Below are 20,306 nucleotides of genomic sequence, written 5' to 3' on the forward strand. Positions count from 1 at the left end.
AATAACCTACAAGCTTGAAGTTTGCTCCTCTTGGGGTACCATAAGCTAAAGTTTGGGGTATGAGCCAAATATCGAAAGATTCGCTTGACCGCCACAAAGTGACTTTCCTTAGGTGCGGCTTGAAACCGTGCACAAATTCCCACACTCAACATGATATCCGGTCTAGATGCACAAAGGTAAAGCAAGGATCCAATCATGGAGCGATATACCTTTTGATCCACCGCTTTACCATTGGGATCTAAGTCAAGTTGGCATTTGACGGGCATTGGAGTGGAAGCCGGCTTGACATCGTTGAGCTTAAATCTCTTGAGCATGTCTTGAGTGTATTTGGATTGGTTGATGAAGGTTCCTTCTCTCTGTTGCTTGACTTCGAACCCGAGAAAGAACTTCAATTCTCCCATCACAGACATCTTAAACTTGGAGGTCATGAGTGCGGCAAATTCCTCATTGAAAGCTTTGTTAGGAGAACCAAAGATAATATCATCAACATATAGTTGGCACACAAACAACTCCCCTTTGACCTTCTTGGTAAAAAGAGTGGGGTCAATTTTCCCAATTTCAAAACCGCGAGCTTGCAACAACTCGGTAAGGTGGTCATACCACACACGTGGGGCTTGCTTAAGGCCATAGAGTGCCTTATCGAGTTGGTACATCCTCGAACCCGGGGGTTGCTTGACATACACCAACTCATTAATGGGACCATTAAGAAATGCACTCTTCACATCCATTTGTTGCAAATTAAAGTTATGATGAGAAGCATAAACAATCAACATGCGAATGGATTCAAGGTGAGCAACGGGAGCAAAGGTTTCACCGTAGTCGATACCCTCGACTTTGGAGTAGCCTTGTGCTACCAACCGGGCCTTGTTGCGAATGATAATTCCATGAGCGTCTTGCTTGTTCTTGAATATCCACTTGGTTCCAATGACATTGTGGTTCCCCGTTGGCCTTGGCACCAATCTCCACACCTTGTTGTACTCGAAGTTGTTGACTTCTTCATGCATGGCATTGAGCCAATTCGGATCTTCGAGCGCCTCATATACCTTTTGGGGTTCAACACAAGAGACAAACGTGTGGTGTTCACAATAGTTTGCCAATTGTCTACGAGTGCTTACCCCCTTTCAGATGCTTCCAAGCACATTTGTCATGAGATGGCCCTTGGTTGTGCGCTTGGAAGCGATCTTGGCGGCACGACACTCCAATTCCTCCTCAGGGGTGAGTTGAGGAGTGGTGACTTGATCATCTTGAGCGCCGTCTTGAGCTTGTTCTTGATCTTGAGCTTGCTCTTGATCTTGAGCTTGCTCGGAGGAGAGAACTTGACCTTGGGCATAACTTGGTGATTCAACACGGACTTGAGATTGATCTTGCCCTTGGTCTTATTCATGATGTTGAGGGCCTTCACTTTGTTCTTCGGAAGCGTGTGGGCCTTGGGTTGGTGATGGCTCCACTTGAGTGGAGCATTGTCCTTCTCCTTCGGTCACAAGGGGTTCCTCAATGGGTAGGATAAAGCCAACTCCCATTCTTCTTATGGCTTGGGGAGGAATTTCATCACCTACATCACGAGTGCCACTTTGCTCCACTTGGGAGCCGTTATTCTCATCAAACTCCACATTACACGTCTCCTCAATGAGTCCCGTGGACTTATTGAGGACACGGTAAGCATGAGAGTTGGTAGCATAACCAAAAAATATGCCCTCATAAGATCTAGCCTCAAATTTAGACAAATGAACACCTTTCTTGAGAATGAAACACTTACACCCGAACACCCGGAAGTACTTGAGGTTGGGCTTGTTACCGGTGAGTATCTCATAAGGAGTCTTGTTCAAGCCCTTGCAGAGGTAGAGCCGATTGGATGCATGACAAGCGGTGTTGATGGCTTTGGCCCAAAAGTTGTATGGAGACTTGAACTCCGCCATCATGGTCCTTGCCGCATCCATCAACGTCCGGTTCTTCCTCTCCGCTACAACCATTTTGTTGAGGGGTGTATGGTGCGGAATATTGATGCTTGATCCCCTCATCATTAAGGAACTCATCCAAGGTGTAGTTCTTGAACTCGGTGCCCTTGTCGCTTCTTATTGTCAAGATCTTTGCATTGTGTTGTCGTTGGGCTTCATTTGCAAAGTCAATGACGGTTTGTTGGGTCTTGCTCTTCCTCTTGAAGAAGTATACCCAAGTGTATCTTGAATAGTCATCCACAATCACCAAGAAATACTTTCTACCCCCAAGACTATCAAAGGATGGTGGCCCAGAGAGATCCAAGTGAAGGAGCTCCAAAGGCCTCTTCGAGTAGATGATAGTCATGGGAGGGTGAGCCTTTTCATGAAGCTTTCCTTTGATACAAGCACTGCAAGCACGCTCTTTAGCAAAACTAACATTTGTTAGTCCACGAACATGGTCCCCCTTGAGAAGACTTTGCAAAGATCTCATATTGACATGGTCCCACGTCAACTTTAGCCATTAGGCATGTCGCAGTCTTAGTGGGTCACTCTGAAAAGTTAATCACATAGAGACCGTTCTCGACATGCCCAACAAAGGCTACTTTAAGAGTCTTGCTCCACAAGAGGGCCACGGTATCAACATCAAATAAAGTGGCAAAGCCCATGAGTGCAAGCTGACGAACGGAAAGTAAATTGTATGCAAGGGACTCAACAAGCATGACCTTCTCGATCGTGAGATCATGAGAAATGACAACCTTGCCAAGCCCCAATACCTTGGAGGATGAGGCATCACCCCACTCGACATTGGTGGGCATAGATGGAATCTTGTGAACATCCACCACCAAGTCCTTGCTCCCGGTCATATGATTAGTGGCTCCACTATCGAGCAACCATGATCCCCCACCGGAAGAAAACACCTACACGAGATCAATGCTTGGTTTTAGGTACCCATTTAGTAATGGGTCCTTTGATGTTAGTAACAAGGGTCTTAGGAACCCAAATAGACCATTCAATGTACTGGTAAGAAGAGCCAACAAATTTGGCACAAACATGTCCATCACTAGCACGGCACAACACATAAGAAGGGTTAAAGTCGCCGGCTTGGTTGGGAAGCGAAGTGTTGCCCTTCTTGGCATCACCACCCTTCATGGTGTTCTTATTCTTCTCCTTAGTAGCACCCTCTCCCTCGTTCACAAAGGTTTGCTTGAGAGGGGGAGGTCGTTTGGTCTTGTCATTCTTCTTCTTGTTCTTGGACTCGGGTGCGTACCCAATCCCTTCCTTGGCCACAACTCCCTTTTGATTGCTCAAAAGGTCATTGAGGTTTTTCTCGCCTTGTATGCAAGAAACAAGGCCTTTCTCAAGTCGCTCCTTCAACTTAGCATTCTCCTCAACAAGATGCACATGCTCACAACATGGGTCAGTAGCATTTGCATTATCAATTAACACCATATGAGGAAATGTGGCTTTCTCCTTGGTTAGCTTTACTTGAAGTTGATCATGAGACTCTTTGAGACTAGCATGAGTACCCTTCAAGACCTTGTGAGCCTTGTCAAGTAGGGCAAACTCCTCTTTGAGTCTAGCAAGATCAACCCCAAGCCTGGCCTTTTTGGAGTTTAGCACATGAGAAACAACAGTAGCATGATCAAGATCTTTCTTTAACTTAGCGTGATCATTGTTGTGTGACTCCTCAAGAGCCAAACAAAGACCACGCTCTTTCTCAAGAGAATTGGAAAGATCTGAAATCTCATCGGCATAGTCACGACTATGCCCCTCCATCTTAGAGATGGTATCTTCATGAGCCTCGATCATGTCATTGGCTTCACCAAGTTGTTCCAAGTGAGCAACGAAGTGCTTCTTGGATTTACCCTTGAGTTTGCCCATAAAGGACTCAAACTCATTCTCCTCCACATTAGGTCCATCATGTTCATCAATGCAATCCATCAAAGAAGGATTATTAATGATGGAAGTTTTGATGTTGGGGGTTACCTTGTTGGTGGCTTTAGCCATGAGGCACTTGGCGATGATGCTCTCATTGGGTGAGCCGAAGAGTGACTCTCGTGGAGTTGTCGCAATGGCAACGGAGGCCATGGCAACCAACTCATCCTCCTCCTCATCATCATACTCATTGTACTCTTCTTGTACCACCAACGCTTTGGGAGGAGTCTTCTTGGTGAAGTTTCTCTTGTTTGGGGAAGACTTGGCTTTGTCCTTTCGGATGAGCTTGCCACCATTGTCTTCCCTCTTCTCATACGGGCACTTCGCAACAAAATGGCTCACATTGCCACAATTATAGCAAGTCCTCACACGTTGCTTGCCCTTCGCGCCACTTGAGTTGTTCTTGTTGAAGTTGGGCCTTGAGTTTTTCTTGCTCCAAAATTGCCTTGAAGCAAGAGCCATGTGTTCATGATAGGCATACGTTGTATCTTCGGGGTTGCTCTCCTCCTCTTCTTCTTCTTCTTCTTCTTCATCCTCTTCTTCCACACTAACCTTGGCCTTTAATGCAAGGTTGGGCTTCTTTGCTCTTTGATAATGGAGCACCACATTGTCAATGGTCTTGTCCAAGATGCTCATGGCCACAAACTCATCCAACACTTCACTTGAGGACAAGGTGTGGAAGTCCGGCCTTTGACGAATGACGGAGGACATGGCCTTGTGGTAGGGCATCATTTCGTTGAGGAATTTGAGCTTGATCCAATTGTCATCCGTGTCCTTGCTCCCATGATCTCGGAGTGAGACCGCGAGTTTGGTTACTCTCCGATGAAGCTCATGAGGTTCTTCATCTTCTTTCATTGCAAACTCATCGGCTTCATCTTGCACCACTTCATAGTTGGAGCGTTGAATGCTCGTGCTTCCCTTGTAGAGGGAAGCAACTTGATGCCATGCATCTTTGTCCATGGCGAAGGGCCGGTGATGAGGAAGTTCTTCGGGTGGAATTGCATCTTGGATGATGAAGAGAGCATTCACGTTGAATTAATTATCCGGGGCTTCTCTAGGAGTGAAGTTGCTTCGGTCATGCGGATAGAGACCTTCTTCAATGATTCTCCAAAGATTAGTATTCACATGATTTAAATGACGCTTAAAGCGATAAACCCAAGAATCAAAGTCCTCATTTTTCACAATCTTAGGGGGAGGACCGGCATGATTCAAATGAGTGGAAGGAATCGGTCCACCATAAACAAGTGGTGGTTCCACATGGGCAAAGATGCTGGTGTCATTTTTACCACAAGAAGAAGGAGCCTTTTCACTACTAGCTTCCCCCTTGTCGGAGTTAGTATCCGTCACCTTGTCAGTGGGATCTCCCACTTTCAATGGTGTGGTGGATAGTTTAAGCCCTTCAATAAATTTAGTAAACATGCTTTGAACCTCGGTCGTCATTGAGGTTTTCAATGTCTCCAAGGCTACATTTAATTCCTCATGGGGGACCGAGGTTCGCCCATCACCCGTAGACGAGATCGGATTCACACCGGAGTGCTCCTCCACACCGTCTACGGTGTCAACCATACTCTTCGGACGGTAAAGTCCTAAGTAAAGAGACAAGGCTCTGATACCAATTGAAAGGATCGATATGGTTGACTAGAGGGGGGTGAATAGGCAACTAACAATTTTTAGCTTTTCTTTACCAAATTAAACTTTGCATCAAAGTAGGTTGTCTAGATGTGCAACTAGGTGAGCAACCTATATGATGCAACACCAACGAGCACACAAGAAAGCAAGAGAAGTAACACTAATAAGTTTGCACAAGTAAAGGTACGAGATAACCAAGAGTGGAGCCGGTGAAGACGAGGATGTGTTACTGAAGTTCCTTCCTTTTGAGGGGAAGTACGTCTCCGTTGGAGCAGTGTGGAGACACAATGCTCCCCAAGAAGCTACTAGGGCCACCGTATTCTCCTCACGCCCTCACACAATGCGAGATGTCGTGATTCCACTATTGGGGCCCTTGGAGGCGGCGACCGGACCTTTACAAACAAGGTTGGGGCAATCTCCACAACTTAATCGGAGGCTCCCAACAACACCACGAAGCTTCACCACAATGGACTATGGCTCCGTGGTGACCTCAATCGTCTAGGGTGCTCAAACACCCAAGAGTAACAAGATCCGCTAGGGATTGGTGGGGGAATCAAATTTCTCTTGGTGGAAGTGTAGATCGGGGCCTTCTCAGCCAATCCCGAGCAAATCAACAAGTTTGATTAGCTAGGGAGAGAGATCGGGCGAAAATGGAGCTTAGAGCATTAAGGGAGCTTTGGGGGGAAGAGGTAAGTCAACGAAGAAGAAGAGGACCCCCTTTTATAGAAGGGGATCCCATCCAACCGTTACCCCCCAAAACAGCCCCGCACAGGGCAGTACTACCGCAGGTGGCAGCGGTACCAGCGCTCCCCCTTGCGGTACTACCGCCCAGCTTGGGAGGGCTCAAAGAGAGAGCAGGAAACGTGCCCAGCGCGGTACTGCCGCGGTGGTAGGGCGGTACTACCGCCCTCGAGCGGTACTGCCGCTTCTACAACTGCTGCAAAGTGCCGCTCAACCCAACACGAGGGGTGACCCCCTCGAGTCGACGCGGTAGTAGCCCGGTACAGCAGCGGTACTGCGGCTGAGAACCACAAGCGGTACTACCGCTGGGTACCGCGGTACTACCGCTCGGACACAAATTAGCACAACTGCAAGGGGAATGAGCTCTCTAGTTGAAGCGGAAAAGCTCAGAGGGTGAGAGAAGGATGTGTATGTGTTGATTCCACCCAAGCCTTACCAAAGCGGACCCCCTCTTGATTGAACGGTGACTCCTACGAAACTAGTCCACCAAACAAGAAAGAAGGAGCTACACCGTCTTGAAAAACACTCCGAGGGGAAAGAAATCGTCTTGTGCCAAAGGATGAATCTCTGAAAGGCTCAAAGCACATGGTTAGTCCGCAAACATGTTGTCATCAATCACCAAAACTACATCGAGAGAGATATGCCTTAACATAGTGTCATATGCATGACACTAGTATAAGTTACTCCCCACTATGACAAGGCCGGTTGTAATGGGAGTATGGTATCGTGCATGCCAGGTAGACTTTTTGAATGATATGGCACAAAATTAATATAGCAGGGTTTTTACGCCCAAACTACGGATGTCGTGTTCTCCACAGGGATCTAGAACTTTGAAGCACACACTCGAAACATTCAGAACAACTGGACAGATGAATCAAACAGTAGTGACAACAAGCAATTACTAGAGCAAGGTAAAACAAAAATAATATGCAGCAAAGGTAAATGGTTCAGACATCACACACAACTCAAGCATCCAATAAAAGAGACAACAGCTCACAGGAGTATAACAACTAACTTAATATCCAGCAAGTGCAACAACAATTCACCAAGAACAAACACATAAGGGATCTCACACATACAGTAGCAGAATACTAACTAACACATGACAAGTACGAACTGAACATATTATCAGTAGCATAGAGTAGACGATGGAACTATCTCACACATCACAGGCAACAGAACAATATTACAAGTTGAACCACCTAGTTTTCTCATGGACACATCAACAGTTAACTGAGATTCAGATTACAAGCTGCAGAATATTCAGAGCAAAAATTCAGAAAACTACAGTAAGAGAAAAGAGATTCAGAGTTGTCTCCTGAGCTCTAGATGTTGTGGACGAAGGAGAGCAGCAGGGACGAAGACGATCAGCGAAGCCAAGTTGGAGAGGATCAGCAAGGGGTCGTTGGAGACGATCCACAGCTCCGTTTCTTGAGGTTGAAAATGAGGAAGTGCAGCAGGTTGGCGTCGTCGTTGGAGAGAAGCGGTGGATCGGGCGTCTCCACCAATCTCCCGGCGCCCTCTTCTCCCTTTCTCTCCTTCGATTTGGTTCTTCTGCTCGTTCCCCTCAATCCCCTGCTTTGATCTGGTGGTGGTTGAGTGGTGGAAGGCAGCGAGGAGTTGGAGAGCAGCAAGTCGGCGATCAGGGGCGGCAGCAAGGTGGAACGGCCTCCGATCTCCTCTTCTTCTTCCTTCCCTCGACCCCCCCTTTTCTTGCCTGATTCGATCTGGTGGTAGGTGAGTCGTGGAAGGCAGCGAGGAGTTGGGGAGAAAAAGGCAGTCGGTCTGATCCTTTTCTTTCCTTCGACGCCCTCAACTCCTCTTCTTTCTCGTGGCCTCACGCGTGGGATCAGATATGCCTCTCGCTGGTCGCGCCAGACCAGCCCCTTCTCACGCGCCCAAGCAGACATCTGCTCTTCTTTGTCTGACTAGGTGCGTAGGTTCTTTTCAGCTCGCCCCTTCTAGTTCTAACTTTTCGCACAAGATGATCCCCAGCTTGAAGGTTATAAACACTTTCGATGAAGTTTAGGTGCCTAAATGCACCAGTCCTGCAAGATATGAATAAGTGTTGTAAAAATATCGTAATAAGAATATTTCAATAAGAATGATTACTTTATAAGTAAAAATTGTGGTCCAAGGTTTGATTTGTTATGCAAAAAGGCTTGAAATACAATATGAATGAATGTGCTATCAATTTCCCCCACACCCAGATCTTTGCTTGTCCTCAAGTAAAGAAAAATGATGATGACACTACCCACACTGCCTAGTAAAGATGCACTTTTGGATAGGTAGTAATTCCGACAATACTAGAACTAGGCAACTGTACTCTACTCATGCTAAATTGTGATAAGCAATAATTTATAACACACTGTAAATGTTCCAAGTCAATGACCTTGAGTGAAAGTGAATCCGAATAATCAAGAGCTGGCCGTGTCTTCAGTCCTAAGATAAGCTGGGACCCCAAAATCAATTTATAAGACAAGTTACTTATTGAATTTAAGGCACAAGTGATGATATTATATCAATCTCACCAAAGGAACATACCACCGATCCCGAGAACATGGTAACACCTGGCTCGACCAATTATTAGAAAAAAAAATTATATTGTCTCCCCAAAGGAACATACCACCGATCTAGAGAACATGGTATACACCTGGTTCGACAATTGTAGCATTTTTTGTTATAAAAGTTTTACAGCCCAATCTACCAGATTTCACAAGATTCCATCTATGCCCACCAATGTCCAGCAAGTTCAACACTAATCCCAAAGGTAAAGGGAGTGTCCGATGGTGATCTTATCAACCTTGGAATCTCTTCCAACACACATCGTCACTTTCCCCTCAACTAGTATCTGTTCATTTTGTAACTCCTTTTTCGAGTTACTAATCATAGCAACTAAATCGGTATCAAATACCTAGGGGTTACTATGAAAACTAGGAAACTACACATCAATAACATGTATATCAGATATACTTTTGTTCACTTTGCCATCCTTCTTATCCGCCAAGTATTTAGGGCAGTTCTGCTTCTAGTGACCATTTCCTTTGCAGTAGAAGCACTCAGTTTCATGCTTAGGTCTAGCTTTGGGTCTCTTCATGGGAGTGGCAACTTGCTTTCCATGCTTCTTGAAGTTTCCTTTCTTTCCCTTGACCTTTTAGTTGAAACTAGTGGTCTTGTCAACCATCAACACTTGATGCTTTTCTTGATTTCTACCTTTGCCGATTTTAACATCGCGAAGAGCTTGGGAATTGTTTTTGTTATCCCTTGCATATTATAGTTCATCACAAAGTTCTAGTAACTTGGTGATAGTGACTAGAGAACTTTGTCAATTACTATCTTATCTGGAAGATTAAGTCCCACTTGATTCAACAATTGTAGTACCCAAACAATCTGGGCACATGCTCACTGGTTGAGCTATTCTCCTCCATCTTGTAGGCAAAGTATTGTCAGAGGTCTCATACCTCTTGACACGGGCATGAGTATGATATACCAATTTCAACTCTTGGAACATCTTATATGCTTCGTGGTGTTCAAAACATTTTTGAAGTCCCGGTTCTAAGTCGTAAAGCATGGTGCACTAAACTATCAAGTAGTCATCATACCGAGCTTGTCAAACGTTCACAACCTCTGCATCTGCTCCTGCAATAGGTCTGTCACTTAGCGGTGCATCAAGGACATAATTCTTCTGTGCAGCAATGAGGATAATCCTCAGATGACGGACCTAGTACGCATCATTGCTACTATCATCTTTCAACATAGTTTTTCTCTAGGAACATACAAAAATAAACGGGGAGCTACATCGCGAGCTATTGATCTACAACATAGTTATGCAAATACTATCAGGACTAAGTTCATGATAAATTAAAGTTCAATTAATCATATTACTTAAGAACTCCCACTTAGATAGACATCCCTCTAGTCATCTAAATGATCACATGATCCAAATCAACTAAACCATGTCCGATCATCACGTGAGATGGAGTAGTTTTCAATGGTGAACATCACTATGTTGATCATATCTACTATATGATTCACACTCGACCATTCGGTCTTCAGTGTTCCGAGGCCATATCTGCATATGCTCGGCTCGTCAACTTTAACCCGAGTATTCCGCGTGTGCAAAACTGGCTTGCACCCGTTGTATGTGAACGTAGAGCTTGCATCTTATGGAGGAAAGTAAAGCAATTATTTGGCGCTTGCATCTTATGCAATAAAGAGACAAGCATAAGGCTTCTGCCAGTTGCCGATAACTTCAACAAAACATGATCATCTCATACAACAACTTATATCTCATCACGTGTTGACCATATCACATAATAACAAGCCCTGCAAAAACAAGTCAGGCGTCCTCTACTATGTTGTTGCAAGTTTTACGTGGCTGCTACGGGCTGAGCAAGAACCATTCTTACCTACACATCAAAAACCACAACGTGGTATAGTGATTGCTTTTTGATCTTCAAAAAGAACCCTGTCCATTGAATCCGATTCAAATAAAGTTGGAGAAACAGACACCCACTAGCCACATGTGTGCGAAGCATGTCGGTAGAACCAGTGTCGCGTAAGCGTACGCGTAATGTTGGTCTGAGCCGCTTCATCCAACAATACCGCTGAATCAATAATCAACTAGAGACGGCAAGCAATATGTATATACCCACGCCCACAACTCCTTTGTGTTCTACTCATGCATATAACATCTAAGCATAAATCTGGCTTGGATGCCACTGTTGGGGAACACAGTAATTTCAAAAAAAATTCCTACACACACGCAGGATCATGGTGATGCATAGCAACGAGATGGGAGAGTATTGTCTATGTACCCTCGTAGACCGTAAGCGGAAGCGTTATGACAACACGGCTGATGTAGTCGTATGTCTTCACAATCGACCGATCCTAGTACCGAAAGTACGACACCTCTACGATCTACACACGTTCGGCTCGGTGACGTCCCACGAACTCACGATCCAGCAGAGTGTCGAGGGAGAGCTTCATCAGCATGACGGCATGATGACGGTGATGATGATGCTACCGGAAGAGGGCTTCGCCTAAGCACCGCTACAATATGACCGAGGTGGATTATGGTGGAGGGGGCATCGCACACGGCTAAGAGATCAATGATCAACTTGTATGTCTATGGGGTGCCCCCTGGCCACGTATATAAAGGATGGAGGGAGGAGGAGGCCGTCCCTCATAGGGCGCGCCCAAAGTGTGGAGTCCTACTAGGACTCCCTAGTCCTAGTAGGATTCCACCTCCCACATGGAATGGGAAAAAGGGAAGGGAGAAGGAGAAGGAAGGGGGCGCCCCATTACCTAGTCCAATTCGGACCAGTCCATGGGGAGGGGGCGCGGCCACCCTTGAGGCCTTTCTCTCCTTTCCCGTATGGCCCATTAAGGCCCAATACGAATTCCCGCAACTATCCGGTACTCCGAAAAAATACCTGAATCACTCGGAACGTTTCCTACGTCCGAATATAGCCTTACAATATATCGATCTTTATGTCTCAACCATTTAGAGACTCCTCGTCATGTCCCCGATCTCATCCGGGACTCCGAACAAACTTCGGTCATCAAATCACATAATTCATAATATAAATCGTCACAGAATGTTAAGCGTGTGGACCCTACGGGTTTGAGAACTATGTAGACATGACCGAGACTCATCTCCGGCCAATAACCAATAGCGGAACCTGGATGCTCATATTGGTTCCTACATATTCTACGAAGATCTTTATCGGTCAAACCGCATAACAACATACGTTGTTCCCTTTGTCATCGGTATGTTACTTTCCTGAGATTCGATCGTCACATCATCATACCTAGTTCAATCTCGTTACCGGCAAGTCTCTTTACTCGTTCTGTAATGCATCATCCCGCAACTAACTCATTAGTCACATTGCTTGCAAGGCTCATAGTGATGTACATTACCAAGAGGGCCCAGAGATACCTCTCCGATAGATGGAGTGACAAATCCTAATCTCGATTTATGCCAACTCAACAAACACCATCGGAGACACCTGTAGAGAATCTTTATAATCACCCAGTTCCATTGTGACGTTTGATAGCACACAAGGTGTTCCTCCGGTATTCAGGAGTTGCATAATCTCATAGTCAGAGGAACATGTATAAGTCATGAAGAAAGCAGTAGCAATAAAATTGAACGATCATTCTCTAATGGGTCTTGTCCATTACATCATTCTCTAAGCTAACAGATGGGTCTTGTCCATCACATAATTCTCTAATGATGTGATCCCATTCATAAAATGACAACACATGTCCATGGCAAGGAAACTTAACCATCTTTGATTAACGAGCTAGTCAAGTAGAGGCATACTAGGGACACTCTGTTTGTCTATGTATTCACACATGTACTAAGTTTCTGGTTAATACAATTCTAGCATGAATACTAAACATTTATCATGATATAAGGAAATATAAATAACAACTTTATTATTGCCTCTAGGGTATATTTCCTCCAGCTCTAACTGTTAATACAAATATTTTCAATCTAAAATTACACTCTCAGACCATCATAAAAGTTTGCTTCAGAAACTAGCTCGACTCTATATTTGGAGGTCGTGGAGGTCTTGTTTGAAGAAAGTCATGTAAAGAATTTGGTTAAACTCATGTATGGTGTGTGCACCAAAGTGGGCAGGTGGATTAGGACTGCCAAACCTACACTGGATGAATGTCGTTGAAGGAAATATGTTCTAGAGGCAATAATAAAGTTGTTATTTCATATTTCCTTATATTATGATAAATGTTTATTATTCATGCTAGATTTGCATTAACCGGAAACTTGATACATGTGTGGATATATAGACAAACATCGTGTCCCTAGTAAGCCTCTACTAGCCTAGCTTGTTAATCAAAGATGGTTAAGTTTCCTAACCATAGACATGTGTTGTCATTTGATGAAGGTTCACATCATTAGGAGAATGATGTGATGGAAAAGACCCATCCGTTAGCTTAGCATATTGATCGTTCAGTTTTATTGCTATTGCTTTCTTCATGTCATATACATATTCCTTTGACTATGAGATTATGCAACTCCCGGACACCGGTGGAATATTTTATGTGCTATCAAATGTCACAGCGTAACTGGGTGATTATAAAAATACTCTACAGGTATCTCCAAAGGTGTCTGTTGGGTTGGCATAGATCGAGATTAGTATTTGTCACTCCGAGTATCAGAGAGGTATCTCTGGGCCCTCTCGGTAATGCACATCATAAGAAGCCTTGCAAGAAAAGTGATTAATGAATTCATTGCGGGATGATATATTACGGAATGAGTAAAGAGACTTTCCGTTAACAAGATTGAACTAGGTATGAAGATATCGACGACCGAATCTCAGGCAAGTAACATACCGATGGACAACGGGAATAATGTATGTTGTCATAATGGTTCGACCGATAAAGATCTTCGTAGAATATGTAGGAGCCAATATGAGCATCCAGGTTCCGCTATTGGTTATTGACCGGAGAGGTGTCTCGGTCATGTACACATAGTTCTTGAACCCGTAGGGTTCTCACGCTTAACGTTCGATGATGATTTTGCATTATATGTTATGTCATTTGGTGACTGAATGTTGTTCGGAGTCCCGGATGAGATCACAGACATGACGAGGAGTCTCGAAATGGTCTAGAGGTAAAAATTTATATACATGACGATAGTATTCGGACACCAGAAGTGTTCCGGAGGGTACCGGGTACATATCGGGTCACCGGAAGGGGTTCCGGGCACCCCTCAGCAAAGATATGGGTTTAATGGGCCAAGTGAGGGAACACACCAGCCCATAAGGGGCTAGTACGTCCCCTATAGGTCCAGCCATATGGGGAGGAAAGAAAAGGAGAGGAGGAAAAGGAAAGTGAGAAGTAGGACTCCTACTTCCTTCCCGTCCCCCTCCTTGCTTTCCCCGTTGTCCAAACATGGCACGGGGGCACGGTCAGGGAAGGAGCCCTAGGGCCGGCCGGCCACCTATGTAGTGCCCCAGGCTGCCTCCCCTCCCCTCCCCTCCCACCTATACATACATACATATATATATATATATTGGGGCTAGCAAAACACAACAACATCTATTAGCCGTGTGCGGTGCCCCCCTCCACAGATTACATGCTCGGTCATATTCTCGTGGTGCTTAGGCGAAGCCCTGCGTGGATAACTTTGCGATCACCATCACCACACCATCGTGCTAACAGAACTCATCTACTTCCTAGACACTTTGCTGGATCAAGAGTTCAAGGGACGTCATCGAGCTGAACGTGTGCAGAACTCGGAGGTGCCGTACGTTCCGTACTTGATCGGTTTGAACGAGAAGAAGTTCGACTACATCAACTGCGTTGTCAAACGCTTCCGCTTTCGGTCTACGAGGGTACATAGACACACTCCCCCCTCTCGTTGCTATGCATCTCCTAGATAGATCTTGCGTGAGCGTAGGATTTTTTTGAAATTGCATGCTACATTTCCCAAAAGTGGCATCCGAGCCAGGTCTATGTGTAGATGATATGCATGAGTAGAACACAAAGATTTGTGGGCGGTGATCGTCATACTGTTTACCACCAATGTCTTATTTTGATTTGGCGGTATTGTTGGATGAAGCGGCCCAGACCAACCTTACATGACCACGTTCATAAGACTGGTTCCACCGACAGACATGCAACTAGTTTTGCATAAAGGTGGCTGGCAGGTGTCTGTTTCTCCTACTTTAGTTGAATCAAATTTGACTGCAGCCAGTCCTTGTTGAAGGTTAAAACAGCAAACTTGGTAAATCACCGTTGTGGTTTTGATGCGTAGGTAAGAATGGTTCTTGCTAGAAGCCCGTAGCAGCCACGTAAAACTTGCAACAACAAAGTAGAGGACGTCTAACTTGTTTTTGCAGGGCATGTTGTGATGTGATATGGTCAATACATGATGTATATGTTGTTGTATGATATGTTCATGTTTTGTAATTTATCGGCAACTGGCAGGAGCCTTATGGTTGTCGCTTTATTGTATGAAATGCAAACACCATGTAATTGCTTTACTTTATCACTATGCGTTAGAGATAGTTATAGAAGCAATAGTTGGTGAGATGACCACGATGCTACGATGGAGATCAAGGTGTCAAGCCGGTGACGATGGAGATCATGACGATGCTTTGGAGATCAAGATCAAAAGCACAAGATGATGATGGCCATATCATGTCACATATTTTGATTTCATGTGATGTTTATCTTTTATGCATCTTATTTTGCTTTGTACGGCGGTAGCATTATAAGATGATCCCTTACTAAAATTTCAAGGTATAAGTGTTCTCCCCGAGCATGCACCGTTGCGAAAGTTCTTCGTTTCGAGACACCACATGATGACTGGGTGTGATAGACTCTACGTTCACATACAATGGGTGCAAGACAGTTTTGCACATGTGGAATACTCGGGTTAAACTTGACAAGCCTAGCATGTGCAAACATGGCCTCGGAACACTGGAGACTGAAAGTTCGAACGTGAATCATATAGTAGATATGATCAACATAGAGATGTTCACCATTGAAGACTACTCCATCTCATGTGATGATCGGACATGGTTTAGTTGATTTGGATCATGTACCATATGACTTGAGGGAGGTCAATCTATGTGAGAGTTCTTAAGTAATATGATTAATTGAACTTAATTTATCATGAACTTAGTCCTGATAGTAGTTGCAAATAATGTTGTAGATCAATAGGTCACATTGTAGCTCCCCTATGTTTTGATATGTTCTAAGAGAAAACTAAGTTGTAAGATGATAGTAGCAAGGATGCGGACTGGGTCCGTGATATGAGGATTATCCTCATTGCTGCATAGAAGAATTATGTCCTTGATGCACCGCTAGGTGACAGACCTATTGCAGGAGCAAATGCAGATGTTATTAACATTTGACAAACTCAGCATGATGACTACTTGATAGTTTAGTGCTCCATGCTTTACGGCATAGAACCGGGACTTCAAAAATGTTTTGAATGCCATGGAGCATATGAGATGTTCCAAGAGCTGAAACTGATATTTCAGACTCATGCCCGTGTTAAGAGGTATGAGACCTCTGACAAGTACTTTGCCTACAAGATGGAGGAGAGTAGCTCAGCTAATGAGCATGTGCTCAAAATGTCTGGGTACTACAATCGCTTGAATCAAGTGGGAGTTAATCTTCCATATAAGATAGTAATTGACAGATTTCTCTAGTCACTATCACCAAGTTACTAGAACTTCGTGATGAACTATAATATGCAAGGGATGACGAAAACGATTCACAAAGCTCTACACGATGCTAAAATCGGCAAAGGTAGAAATCAAGAAATAGCATCAAGTGTTGATGGTTAACCAGACCACTAGTTTCAAGAAAAAGGGCAAGGGAAAGACAGGGAACTTTAAGAACAATGGCAAGCAAGTTGGCATTCCCATGAAGAAGCCCAAAGCTAGACCCAAGACTGAAACTAAGTGCTTCTACTACAAAGGAAATGGTCACTGGAAGCGGAACTAACCCAAATACTTGGCGGATAAGAAGGATGGAAAAGTGAACAAAGGTATATATGATATACATGTTATTGATGTGTAATTTACTAGTGTTCATAGCAACCCGTGGGCATTTGATACCACTTCAGTTGCTGAGTTTAGTAACTCGAAACAAGAGTTTTAGAATGAACAGAGACTAGTTAAGAGTGAAGTGACGATGTGTGTTGGAACTGATTCCAAGGTTGATATGATCACCATCGCACACTCCCTCTACCTTCGGGATTAGTGTTGAACCTAAAATATATGTTATTTGGTGTTTTCGTTAAGCATGAATATGATTAGATCATGTTTATTGCAATATGATTATTCATTTAAGTCAGAGAATAATTGTCATTCTGTTTACATGAATAAAACCTTCTGTGGTCATACACCCAAGGCAAATTGTTTATTGAATCTCGATCGTTGTGATACACATATTCATAATATTGATGCCAAAAGGTAAAAAGTTGATAATGATAGTGCAACATATTTGTGGCACTGCCGTTTAGATCATATTGGTTTAAAATGCATGAAGAAACTCCATGCTGATGAATTTTTGTAACCACTTGATTATGAACATTTGATACTTGCGAACCATGCCTCATTGGCAAGATGACTAAAACTCCGTTCTCCGAAATAATGGAGCGAGCTAATGACTTATTGGAAATAATATATACCGATGTATATGGTCCGATGAGTGTTGAGGCTCGTGGTGGGTATCGTTATTTTCTGACCTTCACAGATGATTTGAGCAGATATGGGTATATCTACTTAATGAAATAGAAGTCCGAAACATTTGAAAAGTTCAAAGAATTTTAGAGTGAAGTGGAGAATCATCATAACAAGAAAATAAAGTTTCTATGATCTGATCACGGAGGCGAATATTTGAGCTATGAGTTTGGCCTTCATTTAAAACAATGTGGAATAGTTTCACAACTCACGACACCTGGAACACCATAGCGTAATGGTGTGTCCGAACATCATAACCGTACTTTATTAGATATGGTGCGATCTAGGATGTCTCTTACCGATTTACCACTATCGTTTTGGGGTTATGCATTAGAGACAACTACATTCACATTAAATAGGGCACCGTCTAAATCCGTTGAGACGACACCATATGAACTATGGTTTGGCAAGAAACCAAAGCTATCATTTCTTAAAGTTTGGGGTTGCGATGCTTATGTGAAAAAGCTTCAGCCTAATAAGCTTGAACCCAAATCGGAGAAGTGCGTCTTCATAGGATACCCAAAAGAAACTGTTGGGTACACCTTCTACCACAGATCCGAAGGCAAGATCTTTGTTGCTAAGAGTGGATCCTTTCTAGAGAAGGAGTTTCCCTCGGAAGAAGTGAGTGGGAGGAAAGTAGAACTTGATGAGGTAATTGTACCTTCTCTCGAATTGGAAAATACCACATCAGAAAACCGTTCCCGTGATGCCTACACCAACTAGAGAGGAAGCTAATGATAATCATCATGAAAATTCAGATCAAGTTACTACCGAGCCTCGTAGGTCGAACAGAGCACGTTCCGCACCAGAGTGGTACGGTAACCCTATGCTGGAAGTCATGTTGCTAGACCATGACGAACCAACGAACTATGAAGAAGCAATGATGAGCCCAGCTTCGGATAAATGGCTTGAGGCCATGAAATCTGAGATAGGATCCATGTATGAGAACAAAGTATGGACTTTGGTTGACTTGCCGGATGATCAGCGAGCCATAGAGAATAAATGGATCTTCAATAAGAAGACTAACACTGATGGTAATGTTATTGTCTACAAAGCTCGACTTGTCGTAGAAGGTTTTCGAAAAGTTCAAGGAGTTGACTACGATGATACTTTCTCACACATAGCGATGCTTAAGTCTGTCCGAATCATGTTAGCAATTGCCGCATTTTATGATTATGAAATCTAGCAAATGGACGTCAAAATTGCATTCCTTAATGGATTTCTTAAAGAAGAGTTGTATATGATGCAACCAGAAGGTTTTGTCGATCCTAAAGGTGCTAACAAAGTGTGCAAGCTCCAGCGATCCATCTATGGACTGGTGCAAGCATCTCGGAGTTGGAATATATGCTTTGATGAGGTGATCAAAGCATATGGTTTTATACAAACTTTCGGAGAAGCCTGTATTTATATGGTTTTATACAAACTTTCGGAGAAGCCTATATTTACAAGGAAGTGAGTGGGAGCTCTGTAGCATTTCTAATATTATATGTGGATGACATATTGTTGACTGTAAATGATATAGAATTTCTGGATAGCATAAAGGATACTTGAATAAAAGTTTTTCAATGAAAGACCTCGGTGAAGCTTTTTATATATTGGGCATCAAGATCTATAGAGATAGATCAAGATGCTTAAGTGGACTTTCACAAAGCACATACCTTGATAAAGTTTTGAAGAAGTTCAAAATGGATCAGTCAAAGAAAGGGTTTTTGCCTGTGTTACAAGGTGTGAAGTTGAGTCAGACTAAATGCCCGACCACTTCAGAAGATAGAGAGAGAATGAAAGTCATTCCCTATGCCTCAACCATAGGTTCTATAAAGCATGCCATGCTGTGTACTAGACCTATTGTGTACCTTGCCATGAGTTTGGTAAGGGGGTACAATAGTGATCCAGCAGTAGATCACTGGACAGCGGTGAAAATTATCCTTAGGTACCTAAGAGGACTAAGGAAATATTTCTCGGTTATGGAGGTGATAAAGAGTTCGTCGTAAAGAGTTATGTCGATGCAAGCTTTGACACTGATCTAGATGACTCTAAGTCTCAATCTAGATATGTATTGAACATGGGAGCAATTAGCTAGAGTAGCTCCATGCAGAGCATTGTATACATATAAATTTGCAAAATACATACAGATCTGAATGTGACAGACCCATTTACTAAGCCTCTCTCACAACCAAAACATGATCACACCTTAGTACTCTTTGGGTGTTAATCACATAGCGATGTGAACTAGATTATTGATCCTAGTAAACCCTTTGGGTGTTGGTCACATGGCGATGTGAACTATGGGTGTTAATCACAAACAGATATGAACTATTGGTGTTAAATCACATGGCGGTGTGAACTAGATTATTAACTCTAGTGCAAGTGGGAAACTGAAGGAAATATGCCCTAGAGGCAATAATAAAGTTGTCATTTTATATTTCCTTATATCATGATAAATGTTTATTATTCATGCTAGAATTGTATTAACCGGAAACTTGATACATGTGTGGATACATAGACAAAACACTGTGTCCCTAGTAAGCCTCTACTAGACTAGCTTCTTAATCAAAGATGATTAAGTTTCCTAACCATAGACATGTGTTGTCATTTGATGAACGAGATCACATCACATCATTAGGAGAATGATGTGATGGACAAGACCCATCTGTTAGCTTAGCATATTGATCGTTCTGTTTTATTGGTATTGCTTTCTTAATGTCATATACATATTCCGTTGACTACGAGATTATGCAACTCCCGGACACTGTAGGAATACTTTGTGTGCTATCAAACATCACAAACGTCATTGGGTGATTATAAAGATGCTCTACAAGTATCTCCGAAGGTG

The sequence above is a fragment of the Triticum urartu genome, chromosome 7, assembly GCF_003073215.2.
Source record: "Triticum urartu cultivar G1812 chromosome 7, Tu2.1, whole genome shotgun sequence".
Taxonomy (NCBI): Eukaryota; Viridiplantae; Streptophyta; class Magnoliopsida; order Poales; family Poaceae; genus Triticum; species Triticum urartu.